The 15,254-nt window shown below is 49.0% G+C and overlaps 1 protein-coding gene across 3 annotated transcripts in view; it reads right to left on the bottom strand.

Moving 5' to 3' along the window:
• The window catches only part of CTCF (CCCTC-binding factor), a 36,027-nt gene extending 27,280 nt beyond the window's left edge, over positions 1-8,747 (bottom strand). For 2 of the 3 annotated variants that reach the window (XM_059824668.1, XM_059824669.1), the window contains exon 1: positions 8,729-8,747. The gene's annotated coding sequence lies outside the window, so the exon portion shown is untranslated. Of the gene's footprint in view, positions 1-110; positions 160-8,728 lie in introns of those variants that run through there. The other variant, XM_059824670.1, reaches the window with a different exon arrangement.
• Between the last annotated feature and the right edge of the window lie 6,507 nt (positions 8,748-15,254).

Genomic DNA, 15,254 nt, shown 5'->3' with positions numbered 1-15,254 from the left:
TGCTCTAGTAGCTCAAAGTAGGTAGGATTCAACAGTGGTCATTCCTGAGCAGGAAGGAGAGGAGTGCGTTAATATGGAAGGTAGGCAAGGATCAAGTAATCAATGAGTACCTTTTGAGTATTCAGTATTGCCACAGGAAGCGATAAATCTCTCTTCAAAGATCAGAAATGGCAGTAAGTTATAGACTCAGCAGGAATACTGGATAACACTAACTTCTTCCATCCTCCAAAAAGAAAAGAAAAGAAAAAAGGTTTTAATAATCTGATAAGCTTTGACTGAAACTACTAGCCTTCAAAACTTTGACTTTTCCAACCTGTAATCTGAAAAGTCCTGAAGTGCCTCTACAGGGTTCTCTCCCAGTCCATACTGGGAAAGCAAGACTAAAGTTTATATTGCACCTCCGCTGCAAACAGTTTAGCACATAGAAGAAAGCTACTGTTTTAAAATGTAGTATTGTCACACTTACGTCAAGTACGTACAACCCAAAACAGGGGGACATTTTTAATTCAGTAGCATTTCCTGCTTTCATTTTAAATGTCTGGATGTTAAAGGTGGCTTCAAGGAAACAGCTTTGCAAATTGAACACAAGGAGACAGAGAAACTATACAAGAAGGTGAAGTACTTGGCCAAAAATCACTACTGGTTCCACAGCAGTGAAAAGCTCTTCCAGGAGCCAGTCCAGAGCAACGATGTCTCTTTCATCATTAAACAATGGTATAATTCAATTCCCTTGACAGTGATTTTAAACATACAGCAAAGTTTACGGGTCTATTTCAAAACAGTAAAAAAACTGTTTACAAATATCCAAATGCTGCCATTAGTACTTGTGGTCTCAACTACCTTTTCAGAAAGCCTCTACTTACCCCAAAATATTTTGAGGCATGGTTCCACAAAGGCTTAAATCAAACTCAAAGCTGCAGTTTTCCCACATCCACTTACATCCAGTTGCCCCCCACCTTTATTTTGGGGGACAGGAACAGATGGACACACACCGGAAGCAAATTCAGCTGACCAACTCATCACCTGGCAATGCAATTTCCACCACACAAGTGGAAGGAGATGGAGTCACAACAGTCCCAATGCAAGCCAACTTAATTTTCCAGGGAAGCCATGTCTTTTACTTCCCTAAATGCGTTGGTGGTATTCCCAACATAGCAAGAGCTGTACATTCACTTGTATAGCTTTTATCAATGGGTTAGGATTTTTTTCTTTTTTTCCCCCTTCTCCAACACTGACATAAACATGCCCTTCTGCACGGACAGATCAGTGTCCATTTATTCCAGCAGTCTGCCTCCAAAAGCTCAAGCAGGAAACGCTGTGTAGGGACAGCATTCAGTCATGTCTGTAGTTTACCACCCCCATCCCAACACCCAGCCACGGGATTAGGCCTTTGGACCTGCTGATCCCTTTCCGAACCTGCAGCGTCTCCACAGTCTCTTACCAGAACAGGTTTTCCATCAATTGTGGTGTATTTTACCCATTTCTTCCTCCTACAAGGTACAGGCTCACCACAAAACTCACCGCATCTACCTAAAAAGTTGGCCTTGCCTGAGTGCTAGGAACCACACTACAGAATAGCAATCAGACTGGATGCAGACTGAATTTCTGCAAAGAACACAGGTGGTAGCAGCAGAGCTGCCCTATTTGCCTTCTTACAAACACCCAGGAGAAAACAGAATTGCCAAACTCAAGCATCAGCTGCTTCCGTTGAAATTACCATCCAGAGGAGCACATGGATTATATATGCAAGTTACCTCTGCAGTGAGACAGTTCTCAGGCTTACACTTCCCCCTTCCCACCTTTAACATATGTAAGACATAAAAAGTACTTTTAGCTTTCAGCAATCTCCACCTAGAGATGCTTACTCCACCATCAGGCTACTCACTGTAACATTCTGGAGAGCTCAGAAAGCGTCACAGTTGTGTCAAGACTCCACACATGATGCATTATCATAGCTCAAAATTACTAAGTGTTGTTTACTCCTTCTTCCACAGCTTTACTCTCCCTAGTTTCATTCCTGATTAATTCAGTATTTCACTCAGCATCCACTTTAAAACGAGGATCACTGCATTATAAAATAATTTCACACAATACATATAAATGCAATATATAAAATATGATTCAATAAACAACTTTATCTAACATATCAAATAAATAATAATTTTATTAAGCTATGTTTTCTGAAGTGGATTCAATAAAAATCACCTTGCTTCACCCTCACTGAGCATTTCCCATGCTGTGAACTGGGAAGGAAGAAACCCTTTAGTGATACAGGCTTGGGACCGACTGGACAGCAGCTCCTCGGCAGACAGCAAGCTGAACGCGAGCCAGCAGCGTGCCCTGGCAGCAAAGTAGTAATTTTTATCCTCCCAACAGCTCACTAATGCTATAGCCACAGATTTTTACAGTGACAAGTTTGGACTAAACATACGGGACACTATTTTGACACATCTCCAATATATATCAATACGTGCTTACTTTCTCCTGTTCAAAAGATTTTACTGGCTTGATCATGTTCTAGATTTCTAAGGAAAAGTCCTAAACCTATGTCTGTTCAAAAAAGAGAGAAGCTGGTAAAAGAGAAGAGGAGCTGCTCCCCATCTTTTTTCTTTAGCATGGTTACCTCTCATTTGATGAGCAACTCCGACTTCTTATGAGTTACAGTTCTCTAAATGTATATGAAACAAAAGAAGTTCAGTACCTTGCAGCTGGCTGAAGCAATTTTCAGATTTTTTTCCACAATCTTGATTCAAAGATGTTAAGTAATCAAGAAATACACGACTGCTCTTCATATCATAATCCAATGGTTAATCGCCTTCACTGTGAAAAACTTAGTCTTTTAATTTGAATTTATCTGGCTACAAATTCTTGTTGTGTTTGTCACCAAGATTAAAAAAGCTCACTAATATCCAGTATTATCTTGCCAGGGAGATATCTGAGGACTCTAATCAAGTCACCTCTCAGTTTTGCTGAGAAGCTGCACAGTAAACGCTTAGCACTTCACTGCATGGCATTACTTCTTAGCTCTCCATCAAATTAGAGATTAACCCCACTTGCAGACAGTAATTTTTTTTGTTTGCTTGTTTTTTAAGTGCTGATGCCAGAACCACACACAGTATTTTGGTAATGACTTCAACCCACCCCACACAGGCAATAGCATACCTCTACTCATTCCATTAACACATTTGAGAACTACATTAGCTTCTTTGTCACAGCATCACCTTGGAAACTCATGTTTAAGCTGTTTATCTACTATGACTCCAAATGCCGTTCAGCCACTGCTTTCTAGGATACCACGTGCTTTGATTTAAATTCAGCTGAACTGCCTTGTTCCCAGGTGTATAGCTTTACATACGGCAGCCTTAGCGCACACATCTAAATGGATCTACTTCATCTGACAATCACGATGGCTGCCTTAGTGCTATTTGCCTTTCCATGAACCGCAATTTTATCATGCCAAAATTCTAAATCAACAGACATTTTGCACCAACAAAATCAGTAATGAAAACAAATTGTGACAAGCAATTACCAGTTTTTGCTGCACATCCATGGAAACTATTCAGTCTTGTACACCCCCGGACTATTCCTGAACTATCCTGAACTGAATGGCATTCATTTTTATATTCTGTAGGTTCTCAACATCAAGAAAGATTCCTTTAACAAAGTCAAATAATAAATTTAACAAGCTCTAGTTTCCTTAAAGTCTTATTTACTAGGATTAATTACATACTTTTCTCTCTTTGTTAACTAAATTCTGTACTAAGAATAAATGGGAGAGCTGGTAATAATGTAAACTATATATGTATTAACATCATGCAGTGCTAGTCAAATACCCAAGGTAGCTCAGGTGTCTCTGCACGGCACTACATTAATAACTGCCATGTTCACCCACCTCTCCATCTCCTTTTAATACCGATACATCAGCACTTCTCCCATCTCCTGGAATCTCCCTAGTGTTCCAAAGTGCATCAAGTATACAGTATTCCTTCCATTACTACAGCTAGGGACATTCCAGTGTTAAAAGTGGAAAAAAAATACACTGGCCAAGGCAAACATCTCTCTCACCTCCCAATGTACTTTGGGGGTGGTTATTTATGTTTTGTCTTGTGGTTTTGGTTTTTTTTTTTTTAAAAAAAAACAAAACCAAACACAAAACACACAACAGAGGAATTTCAGCAGCTTTCAGAACAGCAACCTAATTCTAAATACCTGAAAAAGGGAATAAGGATCCCAATTAAGGCAAGTAATATTCTTTACCTAGTTGGACCAAGCTACTTTCTCCTCTACTTTACAGATAGCTACTTTACCTGCTGATGTTTGAGAGAGATACAAGCTTCTAATCATGATGCATATTAATAAAGACAAAGGTGTATTTCACGCTCCAAACAATCTGTGATTTGGCTTCTGTTTTGTTAGAATTTGACAAGTTCAGTGATGTCAACAGAAATGTTTAGATTCTGGGGAAAAAAGAAGAGAGGTAAAATAAGATTTTCAGTATAAGCTGAACTTAGTTCAGTCTCCTTACTCGGCCTTTACATTTGAGTGAAGCTCTTTAGTGAAACCCATGAAGTTTTAGAAACGTCATGGGTTTGTTTCTGTGGCAGAGAAATAAGACACTGATAGCTGACTGACAAAACAGTATGTATTTGGGCATACTACCTGAACTATGGGGTGTAAAGAAAATACCCTGTAGCATAGCTTGCTTCATTGCTGCCAGTGCAGTAGCCCTCCCCTGTGTCAGCTGGTCAGCACATCCTAACTGATCGCTGCACTTCTTGTGCTTTTAAATGCTTTTAAACATACCCGGCCTCACCTTTTGATATCAACTCCATACAGCACACTGAAATCCTCAGGTAGCTGACAGTAAAAAGTGGGAGGGCTGGAACTGAAGGGTCTCTGAAAACAAACCTTTACATAAGAAATGCAATTGTAAACATCTATGACTCACAACTTCGTCTGTAGGAACAGTTAAAGAATAATTCTTCAGGAATCCATTCTACCACAGATCTCCCCTAAGTAACGCACGTTAATGGCACCATTCTTGAGACCTCTCTCTGTACTACTTCTGTATTTTCACCTGTTAAGAACCATATTGGAAAGACATTAAGACTTGATTGTTTCCAAGTTTTCATAATACTAAATGAGGGAAACTTCACTTTAGCTTTAACTTATATTAGACACCAAAACTGTTCAGTGTGCAGTTGCCTGGATGTTTATACAACCTGAAACATAAAACTCCCTACCCAGCTCATGTTTATTCTACTCTTCTTTTCAAGGTTGTTTTTGTTAATCAGAAAATACTGAGATCACTCAAGATAAGCAGCTGCTATTTAGTTTTCTTATTAAATGAGATATGCTCATTCTAGACACCTATTTAATGCCTGAAGAATGATGGATTATCGGAGAGAAGTGGGAGGAGCAGCAGAACAGGGTCTTTTAAATGAAATTCAAATATCCTTCAGTACAAAAAAGGCCACATCTTCAGTCACAGTCAGGACAGGACAAAGATTCTTTCTAAGTTTTAGCAAAAAAACAAAAGCCATGTTCTAGACCATTTTTATGAGCAGTAAATATAACCTTTGAACTAAAAAAGGAAGTTTCCTGGATCTGTGTGCGTCTCTAAGACCTCGTAGCATAGCAGAGCAGTAGAGCTTGATACTGTATTGAAATGTAAAGGTTTAGTACAACAAAGACTGAACTGGGCATCTGAACTAGAGCCAAATGGATGGACAGAGGTTTCAAGTTAAGCAAAGAAATCAGTACAGTTCAGTAAGTTAACACAAACAAAACAACCACTGAGTCAAAGCTTTGGTTTCTTTCAGCTCCACTGCGGAAGCTGAAGACTGGCAGTTCAGTCAGTGTGCACCTTCACACGTGCAGGTAGCAGCGGTGGCTGTTCCTTACTACACGTATTTCTAGAGCACGTACAAGCACAGGAAGAAGCAGTATTTGTGATCCTAACGCTCTACTACTCCCTCATGCATTCCCTCTCTGGTAAAGAAGAGGTAAGACAAGCAAGACTGCCAGGATGGGTGAATCAGAGAGGTTTTTATGTAAATATATTCTATACATATATATGTGAAATAGCTAACATACAGAAAACTGTTCAGACAGAGCAAGAAGAGCTATCCAGAGATCAGAGCTCAACACCGCTTGCTGTCACAAGTGATGAAGAATCTGCCAAAGTATGAGGCATAAGGGCAGGGAATAGGCTGGCTCTTTCTTCTCAGAGAGCAGGTAAGCCTAACAGCGCTCAGCACCTGACTTCTAAAAATCTTCATTAGAAAAGCAGTAGTTCTTGGACATCAAGTACTAAGGGGAAGAGAAGAAAGTTCTGGAGTAGGTCCTATACTGAAATTCCTAAGTTAATAATCACGTATAATTAGATTTTTCAGGAAAGTGCTGAATAAACACAAGAATAACGCAGGTCAGCTTCTAGCATTTTCAAGACAGCAGCAATGGTACCGCATCAGGCAGGTATCAACCTGCAGGCACAAAAGCTGGTAACGATACCCACAAATTAGCTACAGTTCATATTCAAGATACAGCCTGCCAATACGAAAAGCAGTTCCCGAAACAGCTCTTTCCCTCAATAACGCTGCAGGCACGAGTTGCCAGCAACCTTAACGCTGTAGCGACAGCTCGCCAAGCTCTGTCCGAATTGGATGAGACTTGCTGTATTATTTCAGTTGTAGGGCCACTTGAGGCTACAGGAACTCCAATTTTGCACCTTTTGCTCAGACATTATTCCTCAAAAATAGCCCACAAAGTTTCAAGAGTATTAATGAAGCCATTCTGTGCATCCTAATAACCTTCCCCATGTACACTGTTAAGTACAGAGGACATTGAAATTGAGCTAGCCCTATACATCCAGAAGAAAAGCAAAGTTGAAGTAAAAAAAAAAAATCTACCAACCTAAAAAAAGAGAAAGCATTGCTTTGCCCTTATGCTCAAATTGCTCCTTCCTTCAGTCCTAATGATGTCTTCCACGCTGAAGTAAAATGTTAGGTACAGCTTAAGTAAGAACAACAGCTTTGAATACAATACGGAGCTATTTCTTACACCCGACAGACCCCTGCAAATTCAACAGGCTCTGCACAAGCAGAATAAACTGGAGAACCTGAGAAAATATTTACACACTTCCTCCACTGAAATAAAAAACACATATACTGGAAGTGGTAAGCAGTATTTCAGATGCTTCTAATAACACCTCTGGCGTTTATTACCAGGATTCAGTAAGTGGCAGGAGGTGAGGAAGAGCCATGCATTCATTTAAGGGGGGGAAAGTGGGTAAAAAAAAAAATAGGAAGTCACGAACAGGAAAGCGAGCTCATTCTCACCAGCAGGCAAGTCCTGAGGATTACACCCAACAGAAAAGGATGCATACGACATGACAAAACCCCTGTATCCAAGTCATTTCACGAAGCTAAGGCAAGGCCAAATCTGATGCCGTAGAAATACATTTACAGAAGAAATTTGAAGTTGATGTAGAGAACAAAAAGCAAACTGTTTGGACACAGAGCATGTGCGATTTCCTCTTCTGCATCACAAAAAGAATCGGGTTTTGTGCTTCCCCCCCTCCCGCAGAACAAACCCATGCGAGAGAGGGAATAAAACCGTGGTTTGCCATGGGCTTTCGGGCTCCATCCCTACGCAAGGGCCCGGCTGCGGAGGGCGGCCGCCCCGCAGCCTGCCTCGGGAGGCCCGCAGCCCGGGCCAAGTCGAAGCAAGCGCCACAACTTGTCGCCGGGTCGGTGACAACCCCGGTGCGCCCCCGCTGCCGCCAGTTCTCGACCACGCCGCGGCGGCCTGAAGCCCCGCGGGGACCCCGGGGCCGGGTGCGGCGCGGAGGTGGCGGGGGGGGGGGGGGGGGAGGGGGGGCGGCGGCGGGACACCCGCTCTCCGGGAGCGGAGCGGCGGGGGGGTGGTGGCGGGGGGGGGGGGGGGGTGTTGGCGGCCGGGCAGAGCGGCGAGAGCGGGCGCCCCCCAGCCGTGCCCGCGTCCCGGTGCTGCATGGCGCTGCTCAGCCTGCCTTGCAGAGGGAGCTCGAGTCCCGCTCTGCGCCTCGCAGCGCCTCTCACTCCGCAGCACACGCCAGCGCAGCGAGGCGGCGGCCGGCAGGAGCGGGACACGCAGCCGCCACCACCGCCACCGCCCTGCGGTCAGGAGCCGGCCGGACACCCAGGGAGGCCACGGGCAGCGGGCGGAGGGCGCCGGGCCGAGCCCCGCAGAGGTTCGCGCGAAGACGGCGGGGTGGCGGGGGGGGGCGGGGGGGAAGCGGCGGCAGAGCGGGTGGGGAGCGGGCCCGGCCCGGCTCAGCGGGGCGGGGAAGGCGGGGGAGGGGAGGAGGAAGGGACGGGAAGGGAAGGCGGGGGGGGGGGGGGGGGGTGCCGGCGGCTCGCGTGGCGGGGAGGGGGCGGTAATCAGCCCCGGTGGCGCGGCGGAGGAGACAAAGGAAAGAAAATGGAGTCGGGGCCGGCGGCTCGGCGGCGGCCCGGCCGGGCGGGGACGGCGGGAAGGGAGGCCCGGGCGGCCCCGCAACCCAGCGCCGCGCTGTGGGGAATGGCGGCGGTGGCAGGCAGGCGCCGGCCGCGCTGGGGACGATAGAGGGAGACAAAGCCCCCTGCTTCCCCGGCGGCGGCCGCTGCGGGGCCCCAGCCGAACCGGAGCCCCATCGTGACACCTAGAGGCCGGAGAAAGCGACTGCAAACCCCCCGCCACCGCTTACCTGCGCCCGCACCCCGCCGAGCTCGCTCCGGCCGCCGGGCCCCGCCGCCGCCCCGCGCCGCCCACGGGCCCCGCGGAGCCGCCGCGCCCCGCACGCCCCGCCGCGGCCGCCGCTAGCGCCCAGCACCAGCTCGCGGTTTAATCGCTCCACAGTCGCTTCGGACACAAAATGGCGGCGGGCGGGCGGAGTGCGCCTGCGCCAGCGCGGCTGCCGCGGCCGCCGGCCGGAGCGGGGAGGGGTGGGGAGGGGGGGGAAGAGGGAGGGACGGCGCGCGGGGTAAGCGGCCGCGCGGGGCAGGCTGGGAGCGGCGGGCGGGGCGGGAGGGACGGGGGCGCGAATCGCGCGCCAACTTCAAACGCGGGGCCGCGGCGTCAGCCGGCGCGCGCCTGTGCGTGCGTCGGTGCGTCACGCGTTGTTCAGGGCGGGCTGGCGGTGGGGCGGGTGGGGGTGGTGGTGGTGGGAGGCTGCGCCGCGCCCGCCCCGGCCCCGCCCCTCCCCGCGCCCCTGAGGGGAGCCCGTCCGGCCTCTGCCGCCGGGTCTCCCGGCGTGGCAGGCAGCCCGGTGGCGGCACCGCGTGGGGGACGCCCCGGTAGAGCCGGTGGGTGCGTTGGGAGCCCCGTGGGGCTGCTGCCGCTCTGCCTCCCCAGCGCCTGGTGCCCCAGCCGCGCGGGCTCTGAGGGCCCCTTGCCCTGTCACTGGTACCCCGAGCCCCAGGCACCCTCAGACACCCCCGCCCGGGGCCCTGCACGCCTCTCCAAAGCTTCGCATGAGCTAAAACTGCCCCCTTCACCTCAGCGAAACTTTCAGGCCCAGTGGAGCAGGAGACCGTGCCTCAGCTCCAGGGGAAGGAGCTCGTGAGGAGGATAAGGCCGCAGCGAAAGCCCCTACTGAAATTTGTGCCTTCCTCCGTGCTGAGGAGGGGTTTGCCAGCTGAAGCTTTTCTTAAGCTGGAAGAGGAGTCAATACTGTCATGAATTAATCACTAGGAAAGTTGTAGGGCTATTTTATGAATACCAACAAGTTACTGGAATTAGATGGTATTTGCCTGGTGGTTTTAAAGGACCTTGGGTTTGCCAAGCTTGTAATCGAGTGGGACGAAGTGCTCAAGTTAGCTTCAGCACTGCAGGAATGGTGAGTGTGGTGCCAGGTATTCAGTAGGGAGCCTCTAAGGAGGTTAAGGTTGGGTCGTGCCCATCAGGAGTTAGCTGCCGCAGCGTTTTCTGTCCACAACTTTCCCCCTCCACCCGCAAAAGGTGGAAACAGCCACGGCATCTGTAGCGAGATGTGTGAATTTGTATGAGAAAGCACAGGGTCTTGCGTGACTTTCATTTTCTGCAGTTTCCTGTGTTGCTGAATCTTCTGGGTTTAACATACTTTCTCATCTCCAGTAGCGTTGTTGCAGACCCGTAGCTAACTGACAGGCAAGCTGAGAGGAGGGGAGAATTCTGTGAGCTTATGCTGCATCCTCTTTGTATTTTCTTACCATAAAAACATGTGAAATGGAGCTAGAGTAATAGGTTAAAATATTAATAGTTCAAAAATAAGATGCATTGGAAGGAAGCTGCTTTTTTTGCTCCTTTTACTCACCTATCAGTCCCTGGAGGACAATAAGGCCAGGAATTCAGAGAGAACACTACATGTAAAGAAACCTCAACACAAACCTGTGCTAGCAGGACTAAAGAGTTACAAGGCTGTAAAAACTGATATTAAAAATCTTGCCCCAAATTTTTGCCTCTTGAGATGTCACTGCAGGGCAGAGTAAAAGCTGTTCAACAGCCTAGGCTTTACCCCAACCTGCTTAGCAAGTGACAAAACCATCAGACATACGTACATGTGCCCTTAAATCCTAATCTGAATAATGCTTATGTCGTCTTGAGCTGTGTCGTGGAGAGGAGAAGAGTCTGCCAGGCCGCTGCTCTGTGAGGAGGGAGTTTGGCTGAGAAGTGGTGGCGAGTGAGAAGATCGGCTCCTGACCCTGCTTTACGGGTTTCTCCTGCCTAAGCTCTCCCTGTCCTTGCGAAGAAGTGGAGCACCAGTGGCAGTGCCGTGGGCTGCGTTGTGAGCACTGATACTCCTTTCGGGGCTGTTGACAACGGAGACCAAGTTCCCTTCTGAGATTATGGCACCAGGCTGAGTCCATTAATTAGTTACAGTGGGGGAACTGGAGCTAACCGAGCGGCCAGAGGGGACGAGCTGTGTTGAGCCACAAGGATGTAGCTCTGTTTCTTCAGCCTTGGCTGAAGGAGAAGAAGATTAGTTACAAAGCAATGGCAAAAAGTGACCATTAATTATGACAGGGTGTAGCCCACAACCATGACCTCTGGGGTCTTCATTGCATGAGAAATTTGAATCATAGAAACAAAATATGCTGAGTTGGAAGGAACCCACGAGGATCTTCGAGTCCAACTCCTGTGGGACTATCAAAAGCCTTGCTAAAATCCAAAAAAACCCACATCCATTGCCTTCCCTTTGTCTATTAGATAGGTTGGTGTAAAAGGAAATTAAGGCAGTACGGCATGAAGAATCTGCTAAGAACATTTCTGGAGAAATGAGATTCTGTAGTGTGAGTTTTTAAAAAAACATTTGCATTGATTCTAAGCTGTCAACCCATCAATTCTCATGCTGTAATTTTTGGGAGAATGGTGTATCTTTCTTGTGTAGCCATGAATCCTGCTTTAAGCTCAAAACTTAGTTCAGGCATGAATCAAAATGGAGAGGAACACTGGCTATATGTAAAATTGCTTCTCATGCTCCTTTAAATACTCACCCAGGGCTGGCAGTAAATGAGTGCTAATGATCCCTCTGCCTTTTGTTTGTAGCCATCCTATGACAAACAGTCGCTTGTCTTTTGTAGTAGGAATGTCGCTGCTTAGGAAACAGAAGTTGTTCTGGCAAACACCTATTTCTGGACTTCTCCTGCCAGAAGTGTCCCAGACCATCTACCGGCATGTGCTGGGGGTCTGACCTTGGGTTTCTCACTTGGAGGTGCTTTTGAGCTGATTTGCAGAGGATTCAAGCCCTCAGCTTCAGTCCTAATTGTGGGTGCTCCTGAAAATCAGCCTCCAAGCCTGTCCAAATTAGACACCCAGAGGCAGATGCTCCTTCTAGAACAGTTGCCTGAGAGAGGCCTTTCTCAGAGATGCTTTGCCCATGAGCAGAATGGCAAGAACTGAAGCCGAGGAGCTCCCGACCACCTTGCCGAGGCCCCGGGTGAGGTCACCCCCCTCGTTCCCTGCTCTTCCTAGCTCCGTGCTTCCATCACCCTCACGCTGTACAAGCCCTCAGGAGTCACCACCCCTCTCCTCACTCCGCTCTAAGGAAAACAGTAGTCGAGTTTGAGAGCCAGCATTAAAATAAGTTTTGGAGACTGCCTGGAGCACACTTTGGTCTCTGTATGAAATGAGGTCCCAGCTGTCACCCTAGGAGCAGTCCTTGGAGAACAAGCCTGTCCGTATGTGCCTGACAGCCCTGCGAGGAACATCTCAATGATCATGAGGAGGTTGTTGCTTTGCTGTGGTTCAACGCAGACTGCTTAGCTTTTTGAAAAATTTCTAAGTGCCCTAGTGAATGCCTTGGAAACATGATTTCATGTAAGCCTGGTATAAGGTGAGAGGTCCAACGTTGAGGCTGCTCAAACCAGAGATTCCCAAAATACAACACCCTAAAAATGACTTGGCATCAAGATTTAAGTAATTTCTCACACTTGGGCTGATCGGAGCTTGTGGCACTCCAAAGTGACAGCATCTGCTTGGGGTCATTCTGGCTGGTGGGTGCTCTTGGTGTCACAGCCCGGGCAGCTGCACCAGCCCCCATGCCATCCAAGATCAGCCGTTGGCTGATCAGTTATTTTGTGCTGATGATCTGCAGGGGCTCCTCAGAACACTACCCTGAGACCAGCAGGTAAAACCCAATACCGCAAAGTGCTCCAGAATCCATATGCGCCCCTTTAATTAAAAGGAAAACTGCAGTAAATGGGGAAAAGGAACGTCTTTCCAAAGCCGAAGCACATGGGTAATGCAACTGTGACACAGACACCCTCCCACGGGCTGCAGCTCCTACAAGAAAAGCAAGTAGCTGCAACAGTCATCGGTGCTGCTGAGCACAAGCACGTCCGTACGAGAGGGAGATTTTTTAAGTGCTGACACAGATTTGGCTGACAAACGTGGTGCTGGCACAGTCTCCTTTGAAATAGCAAACATGCTGCCGCAAAACATGCTCTGCGGTGCTGTGTCCGTCCCCGTGTGCTGTGAGAGTGGCTCCCAGGGAGTTCACCCCGTGAAGCGGTGCGGTTCCTGTGCAAGGGCTGGAGGAGACATTAAGTCCCGGGGGGAAAAGTTGAGTCCCCTGCCTCCTATCAAACAGCTGGCTCTTGTGACGGTTGTCCTACTCCTCCCCAGCCCTGGAAAAAAAAAAAAAACAACCAAAAAACCCAAGCAGGATGCAAACTGCAGTGAATGTTTTTGGTGAGTGCTGTCCAAAAAACAAGACTTTTTTTTGAAGTTTATTCCAGTTAAAATGGCAATCCTGCAATTCCGGGTGCCCTGGCAGTGTCCATGAGGCAGAGGTCTTTGGCAATGCTGGCATAGACCCATTCAGAGCAAGGGGCTGGGCAATAGATTCCTAAATTAATCTGTTTGGGGTGTTTTCCCCAGATGTTCTTAAAGCCACATAAATAATGAGATTATTCCTTGCAGTTCCAGGAGCAGAGTCATTTTGTCCTGACCTGCAGCTCCCTGCCTGCCCTGACAGAAGGCTGCTTTCCTGCTCCAATCTCTCTCCAGCCAAGGTGTAGCTTATCTTGGAAGGTGGTATTGCGCTGCAGGGATGGGGCTAGGTTTCGGCAGGGCAAGGAGGACACCCACATAGGTGAGTGAATTGAATTCGTGGCTCTGGCCACTGGAGCACTGGGCTGGTTTTTATTTCCAGGAGTTATTCAGGGGCAAAAGAAACTAAAACATATGAGATGGCTGGGCCACTTTCCACCCCTCGGGTGCTCTTGTCCCCAGGTGTATGTGCCAGCTGGGACCCACATCCCACATCTCTTGCTGCCTACAGCTGACGGTGTGATGCAGTGCTTTCGGAGAAACACCGTGCTTCCCTCCGGGGGCTTCTCCAGCCCCCAAAGCAGGTGGAAGAAGGCTAAGCAAGCAGTGATGCAGCAAAATGTCCCCTTCCTGCAATCCCATCTGCAGATAAAACCGCATCCAAAAGTGGTTGCGCTAAGGCGGTGTCCCATCTGGGACACCCCATGCACTGCGACATGCTATGCAGCGTTAGCACGGAGCCGCAGGCTGGCCCTGCCCTGCGTGTCCGGCCGCAAGTGGCATTCTGCCTGAGCCAGCCCAAAAAGCTCTGCTCCGGTGAGGAAAGAGGATGTGGAGGCTGTAACCTGCTGGGACTTGCTCAGAAACCCCAGGAAGCGCTGTTGGATGGACCCTGCTCGTCTGGGGGCCATAAATCCCCAGCTCCGCCAGCGCTGGCAGTGCCCGTGCAATCGCTGCCTGCTCCGGCACGGGTGGCTGGCAGCGCCACGGGGCAGTGCCGTGGGGGTCCCTGCCTCTGCTGCTTTAACCTGCTCCCTTCCCAAGACCGTAAGGGCCACTGAGATGATGAAGGGGTTGGAGCAGCTGTCATAGAAGAGGGGGCTGAGAGAGCTGGGACTGTTTAGCTTGGAAAAATGAAGGTTGGGGGGGTTTCTTGTCCGTGTCTAGTAATACCTGGTGGGGGGTAAAGAATACAGAGGCAGATGCTCCTTGGTGGTGCCCAGTGAAAGACCGAGCACCAAACTGAAACTGAAGTACAGGGATTCGAGTTACACTTCAGAAAAGCATTTTCTGTGAGGATGGTCGAGCACTGGCACGGGTTGGCCAGAGACATTCTGGCATCTCCATCCTTGGAGGTACTCAAAACCCAACCAGATGTGGTCCTGAGCTCTAGCTGAGCCTGCTTTGAGCAGTGGGGAGTGGACGAGCGTTTCCAAACGCCCCTTCCCACCTAAACTATTCTGTGAGTGTCTGATTCGTCGTGGCTCGGTAACGAGACCCACGCCAAGAGGTGCCAAATCTCTGTGGGGATGGGTTCAAAAAACCAGTTCAGCTGGGCGAGCTCCGTCCCCGGCTCTCCGGACCCCTGCTTGGGGTTGGGCACCATGGTGTGTTCCCACCACAGGTACAGAAGACAGTAGAAACCAGGGCAGCCCCGGGAACAGCGACAGCGTTCCACGCTGTCGCTGTTCCCGGGGCAGCCCTGGTTTCAGTGGCTCCCTGGGCTGGGCACCCCCATCATGTAGCCTCAGTGTGGCCACCTCGGGCCACCTTGGGTGATGCTTCCCATGCCCAGCAGCCAAAGTTTGGCAACATCTCAGCAACTCTTGCAAAGTTCAGGGAAGGTGGAAACTCCTTCCGCTGCTGAAAAGAGAGACCTGCTCTCCTTTTGGGGAAACTAAAGGCCACCATGGGAGCAGTCTTGATCCTCAGCTTTCCAAGCACCCGAGAAACACCCAGCCGAGCCCAGCTTTGTCCCTCAG

The sequence above is a fragment of the Gavia stellata genome, chromosome 15 (assembly GCF_030936135.1).
Source record: "Gavia stellata isolate bGavSte3 chromosome 15, bGavSte3.hap2, whole genome shotgun sequence".
In the NCBI taxonomy this organism is placed as follows: Eukaryota; Metazoa; Chordata; class Aves; order Gaviiformes; family Gaviidae; genus Gavia; species Gavia stellata.
This window is presented reverse-complemented; position numbering and strand designations above follow the sequence as displayed.